Consider the following 12,858-nt stretch of genomic DNA (forward strand, 5'->3'; position numbering starts at 1 on the left):
CGGCACTGGGGATACTAAGGCAAAACCAAGTCCATCCCTGACCTCAAGGACATAACATTTTAACCCGGGGATAATAGCCCTTTTTCTTCAAATGAGCCGCAAAACAATTTAGGAGAACACTGTGTTACAGCTAAAGAATGATTAGCACCAACTCATTTTGTTCAGCATTCTTTTTATAGACTCAGTATTTTTGGCCTTAAAGGGATAAATTACTCATACTGTTTTTCCATGCAGTCAAATGAAGAAGTTACAACACACAAGGAGTTCCATTTCCGATATGGTCATAGACCATTTAATTATTAGTTCATTGTTGTATATGATGTAACAACAAAGCTGGACATCTTACTGACACACTATGTGTCTTCCCCTGGCTCTTGAGCATATGTACTGTATGGGATATGAAGCACAATCCAGAAAAAGATGGACAAAATCAGGAATTCTTAACCTTTTTGTGTGTGTCTCGGACCACTTTAACAGTCAAAATCTTTAGACCTCTTCTCAGAATTGTTTTTAAATGCACAGAACAAAATAGACTGTCCATTAGATTGTAAGCTCTTTGAGGGCAGGGACTTTGCCTTTCTGTATATCCCTAGTCCTTAGCACAGAACCTGGCACCTAGAAGGTACTTAATATATACTTGTTTCCGTCCTTCTTTCCCTATTAAATTGTAAGCTCCTTGAGGGCAGGAACTGTCTTTTGCCTTTCTTTGTAATCCCAGTGCTTAGTACAGTGTCTGGTACATAGTAGGTGCTTAATAAATGCTTGTTGAGTTATTGAAAAATACACATGGTCACAAAGGAAACCAATTCTATTGAAATATAGTTTATCTATCAATCAATCAATCAATCTATCTGTCTGTCTATCTACCTATCTACCTACCTATTATATCTATCTGTCTATTATATCTATTATATCTATCTATCTGTCTGTCTATTATATCTATGTGTCAATTATATCTATCTATCCATTCCTTCATCTGTTTATTATATCTATCTAGCTATCTAAGATATCTACTGTCTCTTATATTTGTCTGTCCCTCTGTCTATTATCTATCCATTCCTTCATATATATGTCTGTTATATCTATCTATCCATGTCTTCATCTATTATATCTATCTATCCATTCCTTCATCTATCTGTCTATTCTATCCATTCCTTTATTTGTCTACCTATCTGTCTGTTCTATCTGTCTATCTACCTATCTATCTGTCCATCTGTCTGTCTGTCTGTCTGTCCATTCTATCTATCTACCTATCCTTTAAAAATAGGTTTATGGACCCCAGGTCCATCGGACTAGACTCTCAAGAATTTTGCCACAAAAGTAGTAGTTATCCTTTCCATATTTCCTGCCCCTGTCTAGCCCTTATTCCCTAATCTTTTCTCTGTTTACCTTGGGAGGTGACATTTTTCTGGGAGCCAAGTGAGGTATGTCCTTTTGGTTTAGTATACGCAGTGGAGTTGTTGGTTCTGGGTTGTTTTTTTTTTACCCTGTTTTAATTTTGACTTTGGGCTTTTAAAAAAAAAAAAAAAAGGAAGCCGCATAACAAAGAGGAGAAATAGGAGGTCAGTGTTAATGAGGAAGGAAGAAGACAGCAGACAAAACATAGGAGGAAAGGTTGGTTGAAGTGTAAAGGGGAAGAGACATTCGTCCAGCTGTAACCCATTAGGGTTAATTGGTTAGATGATACTATTCCCCCCATTCCAGCGTTACGGTAAAAGGTCAATGGAGAGATCACAAGGGAGAGTGTTCATTTCCCACCACCTATGGCCTCCATTTCCAAATCATGTTGTCTGGCCATCTTCTTCCGGCCACCTGGGGGCCCCGGGCTCCAATAGGAGTTTCCTTCTTATCTTGCCTAGAATCAGACCATAATACTTCCTGGACACCTCCAGACAATGCGGCCCGGCACATACCATTTCCCCTTCCCCCATCCATCTTCTTTATGTCTTGTCTTCCCCTATTAGAATGTAAGCTTCTGGAGGGCAGAGACTGTTCTACTTACTTCCATTTACATCCCTAGCACTTAGCATAGTGCCTGGCACGTAGTAAACACTTTTTTTTTGGTAAAAATTTTTTTGTTTTAAACTTAAATACAAAATAAGAAAAGAAAAAACAAAAAAATTTAAATACTAAAACTAAAATAATACAAAGAAAAGAAAAGCATTGCCATGTGCATAGCAAAACGTGAGAGAATTCAAAACATACAGCAATTAATTTCCATTTCAAGAAAGCCTATATCATAAATACTACACATTGTGTTCAGAGCCGTCCATCTTTTCTTTACTTCCTTCTAAGTTTTCTTTTGTTCTCTGCTGTGTACTTTTTACTTTGTTCCTTTTCCCCTTCCCCCTCCAATTAAGCATATATATGTATATATACATACACATGTATGTATACTTACATGCATATATAAGCATATATAAACATACACATGTATATAAGCATATATAACCATATACACATGTGTATATATAAGCATGTGTATCTATAAGCCTATACACATGTATATAAGTGTAAATAAGTGTACAAACACACATATACACTCATCCATAGACATATATACACAGATACACATATGCCCATACATATACCTACTTACATGTATACTTAGATATCTATAATCATACTAGTGTGTAGACATTCATTCATATACATCTATGTAAGACCATACTATACTTACTTGTCCTCTGTTTCTCTGAGGGTGAATAACCTCTTGTAAACACTTATTATTACTAATAACAGCTAGCAATTATATGCTATTTACCACGTGCCAGGCACTATGCCAAGCGCTTTTACAAATATCTCATTCGATCCTCACAACAACCCAGGGAGGGAGGTGCTATCATTATCTCCACTTTACAGTGGAGGAAACTGAGGCAGCCAGAGGTAAAGTGACTTGCACGGGGTCACCTAGCCAGCAAAGAGGCTGTATTTGAACACAAGTCTTCCTGTCTCTAGGCCCAGCTCTCTATCCCCAGCCCCACCTAGCTGCCTGACCATTATTAAATGCTTTTTTCATTCAGCCATTCATTCATTCACTCGCTCATTCATTGCATTCTGTTTCTGCCTTTGGGAAACCACAAGTCCATTCCTTGAGGGCCTGAAATTTCTTCTTTATGTGGGTTCCCTAAACTGACATAGGTTGCATTGTCTGGAACTTGGTAGAAAGTCCTCGAGAGGGGGTGTTATCTCATGCACCTGCCCTGTGGTGGAGCCCGTCTTCCCAGGCTTATCTCAGGTCTCTGCTAACATTCGGCCCATCCTCTGGTCTGCACTCAAAGCCTTCCAGCTTGGTGTGGGGCCGATCAGAGTGGTGCGGAGCCTTTGAGAATCCAGGGTCATAGCCATTCCCAGATGAGGCATCAGAGGAGGACTCTGGGGCAGGAAACATTATCTATTCTTTTTAAATATCTTGAACTTTCTACTTAAATATTAATAGGAAAAAGTAGAGGGCTTTATGTCTAGAGGCAGCTAGGTCATGCAGCAGATAGAGCACTGGGCCTGGAGTTAGAAAGACCGAAGTTCAAATCCAGCCTCAGATACTAGCTGTGTGACCCTGGGCGAGTCCCTTCACCCTGCCTTTCTCACCTTCCTTACCCATAAAATGGTGAGATAATATTTATGAAACATTTAGCACAGTGCCTGGCACATAGTAGGTAGTATATAAATGCTATTATTAATTATTATTATCTATGATACTAAGGTTAAATCTGCATTGGAACAAGGTGTTTCCTCACTGGGCATTCTCTTCACCAGTAAAGCCATGAGCACTTTCCCATTCTCCCTCTCCCCCCACAAAAAATACTAAAGAAGGCCATGAACTCATCCCATCTTGTATGTGGGAAAAAGCGAAAGCAATCTCAAGTTACATGGACAGGGAGACAAAAAGAATTTGTGTATAAGAGACAAGTTTTCCAAGGCTTTTTCTCCTCCCTCCCACACTCTGGCTGGACCATGTCATTGGCAAGTGGACAGCCCATTGTCACCCATGCTGGGTTTGTCATTTGGATGCCGCTGAGGTACCTTGCCCCTGTATCCAGCTCTGCATCTGCAGGATTTCGTGTTTTGCTGTGGATTTTTTTTTTCTCCTTTTAATCACCCTTGTTGGTTGTTTTGGAAACAACTCACATTCCAGCCAATTGAAGGCCCCTTGAATAAGCAAACCACCTCTTTTCTAGACCATACACATTGGAGATATTGAGTTCCCTGATGGGTGTGAAAAAACACCCCATCTGGAGGACCGAGTGGAATTTGCATGCCTTCTTCCTCTTCCCCTTGGCGTGGAGTTCTCTGTGGAATCAACTGCAATTCAAATGAGCCAGGCTGAATTCCTTAATGCTCCTCATATAACCAGCACTTATTAAACGCCTTCTCGCTGCCCAAAATGTAATTGACCCAATGAGCAGCATGAAGAAGGGACCCGTTTTTCCTGATCGTTTGACTTTGACACAGGTTTAGGCTGCAGGTGACTCGGTCATTTGGTTTTGCAGTTTACATGTTACACATGTTACACTTGAGAGTTAAGTGCCAGGGTTTACTGAAGTGGAGAAATCTACTGAAAACAGTGTCAAAGAACAACAAACCAAAAAACACTCATAGTCCACCTCTTACTGTCAACCTCTTTACCCCAGCTCACCCTGCCCTCCCCCCAATAAAAACTCTCTGAAACGGCTCCACTTCCAAACTCTACTGGGAGTTGAGGGAGAAGGGGATGGTAGCAGAAAAAAGCAAGGGAGTCCGAACTCTGAGCAGAGCATGGGCTGATAAATGTTTAACAACCGGCTCTCCAGAAACCCACGCCACCCTTTCAAGCTGAATCTGCATTGTTAACTTTTTCTCCATGGTTTTCTTAAGCCTAGACCATCAGCAAAACAGTCAACCAAAGGGCTAATTTGTAGCATGTGTCTATTTCTGGGGTGCAAATGCTTCGCTGAAAATTTAACAATTGGCTTTCCAGAGCCGATTTGTGCTGGCTCCAGCATACCCTGGGGATCTGAGGAATTCTGAGGTTTTCAGGGAAAGATGCCAGAATTAGAGTCGCCTCCCTACCTTGGCACTGGCTGTCCATCACGTTCCCTCTTCACCTCTGCCTCTGGAATCCTTAGATTCCTTCTGGGCTCAGCTCACACACCATCTTTACATGAAGACTTTCTTGATGCCTCCTTACATGTTATGGAGTGAACCCCTCGTTTTACAGATGGATAAACTGAGGCACAGAGAGGTTAAATGGCTCGTCCAGGGTCAAATAGTTGGCAAGTGTCTGAGGCAGGATTTGAACCTTTCTGATTCCAAAATTCAGTGCCCTATGCATTAGAGCAGACGTTCATACTCTTTTGTGTCCTGGACCCCTTGGGCAGTGTGGTGAAACCTAAGAACCACTTCTCAGAATCATGTTCTTAAATGCATGAAATGAAACATAGGATTATGGAGGAAACCAATCATATTGAAATAACAGTTATCAAAAAAGATGTTTTTTAAGTCACAATCACAGGTTAAGAATGCCTGCAGTGACTAGAACGTAAGCTCCTTGAGGGCAGGGACGGTTGGCCTTTTGTCCTTATGTCCTCAGTACTTAGCACAGAGTCAGGCACATAGTAGGACCTTAAATAAATGTTTGTTGATTGAGTGATTGATTTCTTGCTGTATGTCTCTTCAGCCCCTCCCCACTTCTGACAGAAGGTCAATGGGGCATATATACATATATATATATATACATATATAGTGTAATAGTAATACTTATTAATATAATTATTATCATGCTTTATGTAGTGAAGTAAGGTTCTCAGAGTGCTTTATAAATATTGTCTCATCTGATTCTCACAACAACCCCAGGAGGGAGATGCTATTACTATCCCCTTATACACATGAGGAAACTGAAACAGACAGAGAAGTGACTGGCCCAGGGTCACAAGGCTGCATTTGAACTCAGTTCTTCCTGACTCCAGTTCTCCCTCTCCAACCATTATATTACCTGACCGCCTACTAGAAAGAGCGCTAGCACTGGAGCTGGGAAGACGGGGGTTCAAATCCTAACTCCGGTACTTGCCAGCTGCATGACCCCAGGCATACCACTTCCCTTTTTTGAACCTCAGACTCTTCATCTGTAAAGTGGAGATAAACATACCTACAGTGTCCACCTCTCAGGGTTGTTGTGAGACTCAAATGACGTCATGTCTGTAAAGGCCTTTGCAAACATTAAGGCCACATATAAAGGACAGTTGCGGTTTGTTTATCCAGGTCACGTAGAACTTGTTTTCTTGAATTTTCTACAATACTCTCTTCTTCCAGTGTTAGCTATTAAGCCTCCGTTCCTTCTCCTTCCCCATTCCCACCCCTATGAACCCGCTCTTGACTCTCCAAGTAGAAAATGATGGATTCCAAGACTCCACCCCCCTGGTCAATGGGTTGAAGGGGATGCTTGTTCAGAAACCGTTTGTGCCAGAAACCTGGGAGGTCCCTTTTGGCTCTGAGATCTTGAGATTTTTTTCCCTTCCTTGGACCTTGTTTACTGCATTATACCTCTTCTGTTCTAGGGCAATTGCTTAATTGCTCCAAGCCTCAGCTTCCTCTCTGTAAAAAGGGAATGAATGAAAAATCGTTAAGCGCTTATTATGTGCCAGAAGCTAGTGCTAGTCACTGGGGACACAAGAGTAAGAGATGGAAGAAAAAGAGGAAGAAGAAGAGGTAGAAGAAGAAGAAGAAGAAGAAGAAGAAGAAGAAGAAGAAGAAGAAGAAGAAGAAGAAGAAGGAGGAGAAGGAGGAGAAGGAGGAGAAGGAGGAGAAGGAGGAGAAGGAGGAGGAGGAGGAGGAGGAGGAGGAAGAAAGAGGAGGAGATGAAAGGGAAGAAGGAGAAGGAGCATTTATATAACACTTAGAGGTTTGCTAAGCACTTTACAACCATTATCTTCTTTGGTCCTCCCCACATTCCTGGGAGGTAGGTGCTATTATCATCCCCATTTTACAGATGAGGAAACCAGGGCAGATAGAGGTGATGTGACTTGCCCAGGGTCACACAGCTAGTAAGTGTCTGAGGCTGGATTTGAACTGGAGTCTTCCTGATTTCAGGTCCTGTGCTAGAAGGAGTAGGAGAGCTCAGGTATCTATGGTGTGCTTTGGAAATGGCCGAGAGGTGACAACACTTGCCCCTCCCTCCTTCATGGAAGTGTGAAGAAAGTACTTTGGAAGGCCTTAAGCCTCTATGTGAATATGAATTATCATTGTGACCGTATTAGATGTGGCTACAATGCAGGCCTTGAAGTCAGGAAGAGCTGGGTCCAAATCCTGTGTCATATACTGGCTGTGTGACGCTGGGCAAGTCACTTAACTTCTCTGAGGCTCAGTTTCCTCATCTGTGAAAAAGAGAGAATAACAGCATCTATCAAATGAGATAATTTATGTAAAGCACTTTGCAGATTTTGAAGGCACAATATAAATGTTAGCTCTTACAGCTAATATGAGATCAGAGCTCCGTTGAAGTGACATTTCTATATGAATAGTTATGTATGCATACAAATACATATGCGTGTGTGTGTGTGTGTGTGTGTGTGGCTGTATCCTTCCGTTTTACTATCTGCTCCCTTGGGGCCATGTCTTAACTATGTTTGCATCTCCCCCCAATACCTAGCATCACGCCTTGAACAATGATGCTTAAATAGTTGTTGAGATACTATTTGTTATATGGGAAGGCTGTCTGGAAGGGGAGAAAGAAAGGGATGCCTGTTGAAGTTTTGGAGATATCAAAAATCAAATATGTCACTAAAATATATTTGAACAAATTAATAGCTTCTGAAGGAAAGTGTGGGAGAGAAGAGGTATTGGGCCGCCTACCAAACTGAAGGTCTACCAGCTGTTGTGCCAGCCCCACTGTTGTATGCCCGTGAAACCTGGATAGTCTACCGGCGCTGTGCCAGGAAGCTGAGTCACTTCCATTTGAATTGTCTTAGGAAGATTGTGAAGATCACTTGGCATGATAAGGTACCAGACACTGAGGTCCTTTCTTGAGCTGAGCCAGAAAGCATTCAAACTGTACTGCACAGAGCACAACTCTGGGGGGCTGGCCAGACTATTTTGTTGAGAACTCACACAACACAAGCACACACGGAGATACAATGACACTCTCAAGGTCTCTCTGAAGAATTTTGGAATCAGTTATGAGACATGGGAGACATTGGCACAGGACCACCCAGCATAGTGTGCCAGCATCAAAGAAGGAATCGTGCTCTATAGAATTGCAGCAGCTCAAAAGAAACTTGAGATACCTCCACTCCAAATGTTCATACGGCTATTCGTGTCCAACCTGTGGTAGAGCCTTCCAAGCTTGTGTTGGTCTGATCAACCACAGTTGGACACACCGTACCTTGACCCCAACATAGTAATGTCATTTTGGTCCTCTTCAAGCATGAAGGACAACAACCAACCAACCAATGTTCTCATTTTCAGGATTTCATTCTTGAGTATCTACCGTCCCTGCTGGGCTGACTTCCCCATTGGCATTTTAATCCATGGATTCCTACCTATCTTTTCTCAGAAGCCTTTGAAATCTGCTTCTCCCAGTTCTTATCTCTGTACATATTGGTGCCTTCCCAATTCATCTGGTGGAATGAGGAGGGAAACCGAGGATAACTGAAAGTTCTTAAGATTGATTTCAGGGTCACTCATGGCTCGTAAATGGACAGCCCATAAAAATACATTCTTACAGAAATCTAGGAAGGAAGCTGAGGCATTCTTACTCAGGTCGGGTTGGCTAAGTTCGCCCTTGTTTCAAACTTGGAATGTTTTCACAGGAGGCAGTTTTATAAACCCAGGGGTCCCTTGAGCCACGCATTGGTTATGGGTTGTCAAATTTCAGTTTGAGTAGGTCTGGCTTCCCCACAAGCTTACTACGAAGCTTATGCAAATTCGGTGGATAAAGTTAACCACTTTCTGGTTAACAATTTTTGTGACTAAGTAAAATAGAGCAGCAGCAAAGCAATCAAAACTAAATCAAACTTGGTTCCTAAGGAGAGAGATGAGAAAGCTACATTCTCCTTTCTTTGCAGAGAAGGGAGACCAGGGGTGTGCATCACTACATTCAATGCCAAACTTTTTAGATCCATTGGTTAATTTTGCTGGGTTTTTTGTTTTGTTTTGTTTTTGCTCTTTTATTCCTTATTCGAAGGGCTAGCTTTCTGGATAGCAGAGGAGGAGGGATATATTAGTAATGTAATGTAAAAACAAAAGGGATTTGGGGCAGCTAGGTGGAGCAGTGAGTGGAGCACCAGCCCTGGAGTCAGGAGGACCTGAGTTCAAATCCGGCCTCAGACACTTGACATACTTATTAGCTGTGAGACCTTGGGCAAGTCACTTAATCCCAATTGCCAGGCCTTCCCCCCTCAAAAAAAGGGATCAATAGATCAATAGAAATTTAAAATATATTTATTGCTTAGAGATATGTACCGGTGGCTATGAAAGGAAAAGAGCTCAGGTTTTTGAGTAAGAAGATCTGGGTTCAAATCACCCCTCTAGTTCTTGTTTGGGGTCACACACAGAGAGGGAAAGGAATTTAAAAGTCCTTTATTCCTGAGGTGTCAGACTTTGCTAAATGGGCTGCAAGGGGCTAGGAAAGTAGTCTAGCGTGCTAAAACCAGATTAAAGTTTAACTGGGAAATGTTTAACAGAATAAATAAATAGAAACCCAATGCGATACGTTGTTCCAATTTCTCATGATTCCATTTGGGGTTTTCTTAGTGGAGATACTGGAGTGGTTTGCCATTTCCTTCTCCAGCTCTTTTTACGTATGAGGAAACCAAGGCAAACAAGGTGAAGTGACTTGCCCAGGGTCACTCAGCTAGGAAGTATCTGAAGTCCTATTTGAACTCAGGTCCTCCTGACTCCAGGACTGGTACTCTAACCACTGAGCAACCTAGCTGCCCCTCAAGTCACACCTTTTAAAAGAGGGAAGCAATGAAAGTGGGTAGAGAGCTGGCCTAGAAGCCAGGAAACCCCAGATTCAAATCCTGTCTCTGATACCTACTGACTGTATGACCCTGGGCAAGTCACTTAACTTCTCATTGTAATGGGCTAATACAAATTGCAGAGAAGGTGCTGAGCCGCAGTGGTAAGAGACTTTCTTCATCCAGGAGTTCCCTGTACAGATAAAATAACAGGTCTAGAACCTATACCTTTAAAAAAACAGATGAGCTTTTAGTTGAGAATAATAATAAAGTTAGATATATTGAGGTAGATAGGTATTTGATTTTTTTCTGGAGCAAGCTGTATTATTTTTAGCAGTCTTACTTTAATTCCTTAAAAGTAGGGAGCAAAATTAATAAGTATTAACCAGCCTAATGTTCAGCTACCATGGGAACCCCGGAGGATGAGCTCTTTCTTTTCTTTATCATGAAAGGTGGCCAATAAGAGCTGTTTCTCTGGGATCCATTAATCTGCATCCTACATAGCTCTGTGATTAATTTCCCTCACTAACATAAAAGGCAGGTGGAGGGAAGGAGGGAGCATTTGGACATTGTTTGCCTATGGAAAAATCAAGCTGTTATTAGCATTACCCTCCTTCCCTTCCTGCAGCTGAATTTTTCTGCTGTGTAGTTCACCTGAAACTCTGCTCAGATTTGGGTTGATAAGTGGTTTTAAATAAATATATTTGGCATGCTCTGAAAACCACCTGAGCCGATTGGGAAACCCAGGAAAGACGTGTTGGCCAAATTAAATGGACCTATGAGCGGTACATGCTATACCATTCTCATTTCCATGGAGTTATAAGAAACAGTTGGCAGGCGTCTTTATCATATGGTGAAAGGTAACGAGAAACAGTCAGTCAATAAGCATTTATTAAACCCTTAATAGGTGCTAGGTACTGTGCTAAATGCCAGGGATACAAATGTAGCCTTTAAAGACTCTGGGGCGCCTTCTCCCACCTTGGACCTGCACTGAGAAGACAGGTAGCCCAGAACAAAGCTGGCTATATCTCCTGTTCAGGCTTTTAGGGGTTTCCTGGAGGGGATGTGGATCTCTCTCTCTCTCTCTCTGTCTCTCTCTCTCTCTCGCTCTCTCTCGCTCTCTCTCTCTCTCTCTCTCACTCACTCACACTCTGTGTGTGTGTGTATATATATATATATATGTCTATGTTAAATACATGTGTGTATGTGTACACATGCATACATGTACATATATACATGCATGTGTGTGTTCTTGTATGTATATGTATACATGCGTGTATATGTAGATATTTATGTGTATGTATATGCACGTATGTATTTGTGTATATATATGTATTGCCCACATTCCAGTGTCACAGTAAGCATCTACTCTATATCATTGATTGACCCACTGATTTGCACCCACTATCATTTAACCAATTAATATCAATACTTTTTACCAAGGGATAATGTATAGGTGAGAAGATATAGCCAGAAGAGATGTTTCAAAAAATGGCTATACCCTCTCCCGCTATATCATCTCAGTGCCTGGGGAGAGTGAGATCAAACTTACCCAGCATCCCTCCTCCCTCCCCAACCAAATTCACTTCCAAAAAGTGGCATGGCTGTGCAAAGAAGTCACTCCAGCATTTCATTGCCGGGTCTGATGTGCTGCTGGGTAGGGGTGCTGCAGCTCATTCCTCACTGGGTTCAGCTGTTGGCAAACCGTGGCATGGACTAAAATTCTCGGACCTCTAGAAGCTCAGACGTCCGACCTTTCAAAGCACACAAATTCACCGTCATCTCCAAAACTCCTTCACCTAAGATCTGGAAAGTATAGAAACAGTAGAGACAGAAGAAAAAGTAAGGCTCATGGGTTCTCCCCCTCCCAGAGCTCCACAGCATTCCATCCTTCTTACTCAAATGTCAACAGGCAGAAGGGAGACCAAGCTGCCTCTGTGAGAGTCTTTTTTTTTTTTGCATGTGCCCCCAGCTCCCACTTAGCAGTCCATCAAAAAGGCAGGCAGTGAGCAAACCAAAAGCAGGCATAGTATACCTTCGCATGCTCTAAAATGGAAGGGAAGGTGTTCTAGTCCACATAACTGGAAGCAGGCTCCCCAAACATCCAGGAGGGTCTCTTGCACATACTCCTGAGACTAGGCTCTCACTAGCCAGTTCCCTGGTATATAAGAAAAGTAAAAAATATTGTCCTAAGAATGAACACACACACACACACACACACACACACACACAATCAAAAGGGAATGTAGAAAAATTATGAAGACCAAGCATGACTCCAGTGAGAAGATAGGAGAGAAACCTGGCCCCACCTCCGTGGATGTGGGGCACGTTTGCAGATTTCCCCCTCCATGGATGTGGGGCGAATGTTTGCAGATTGTCAATGGATTGATCAATTGTGCTGATTTTCTTCTTTTTTGTCATTAAAAATACTATTTGTTATGTGGAGTGGCTCTCTGAGAGGAGGAGGGGAAACAGAAGACATCAATAAAAACTTAAGAAAAAAATTTAAATACTATCCTTGCTGCACATGTATAACACATCAAATTTCTTGCCTTCTCAATGAGGGGGGAGGGAAGGAGAGAGAGAATTTGGAACTCAGAATTTTATTATTTTTAATGTAAATAGTATTTTATTTTTTTTCCAATTACACGTAAAGACAATTTCCAACATTCATTTTCATAAGATTTTGAGTTCCAAATTTTTCTCCCTTTCTTCCTCTCTCCCTCTTGTGTTGGTAAGCAAAATGGGCTCTTAGCACTCAGTTCAACTAAGTGCCCTTGGAGAGTGTGGCCTTTGTTTGCTTGATTAGATTTGGGTGCCTCCTTGCCTCAGGGGAGGGCTTAGTTTAGACATGAGTTTGAGTGATATGTTTGGAACATCAGAGGCTCTTAGACCACGTGGGTTTAAGTTGCCTCTTTGTCACGAT

The sequence above is a fragment of the Trichosurus vulpecula genome, chromosome 1 (assembly GCF_011100635.1).
Source record: "Trichosurus vulpecula isolate mTriVul1 chromosome 1, mTriVul1.pri, whole genome shotgun sequence".
NCBI classification, from domain to species: Eukaryota; Metazoa; Chordata; class Mammalia; order Diprotodontia; family Phalangeridae; genus Trichosurus; species Trichosurus vulpecula.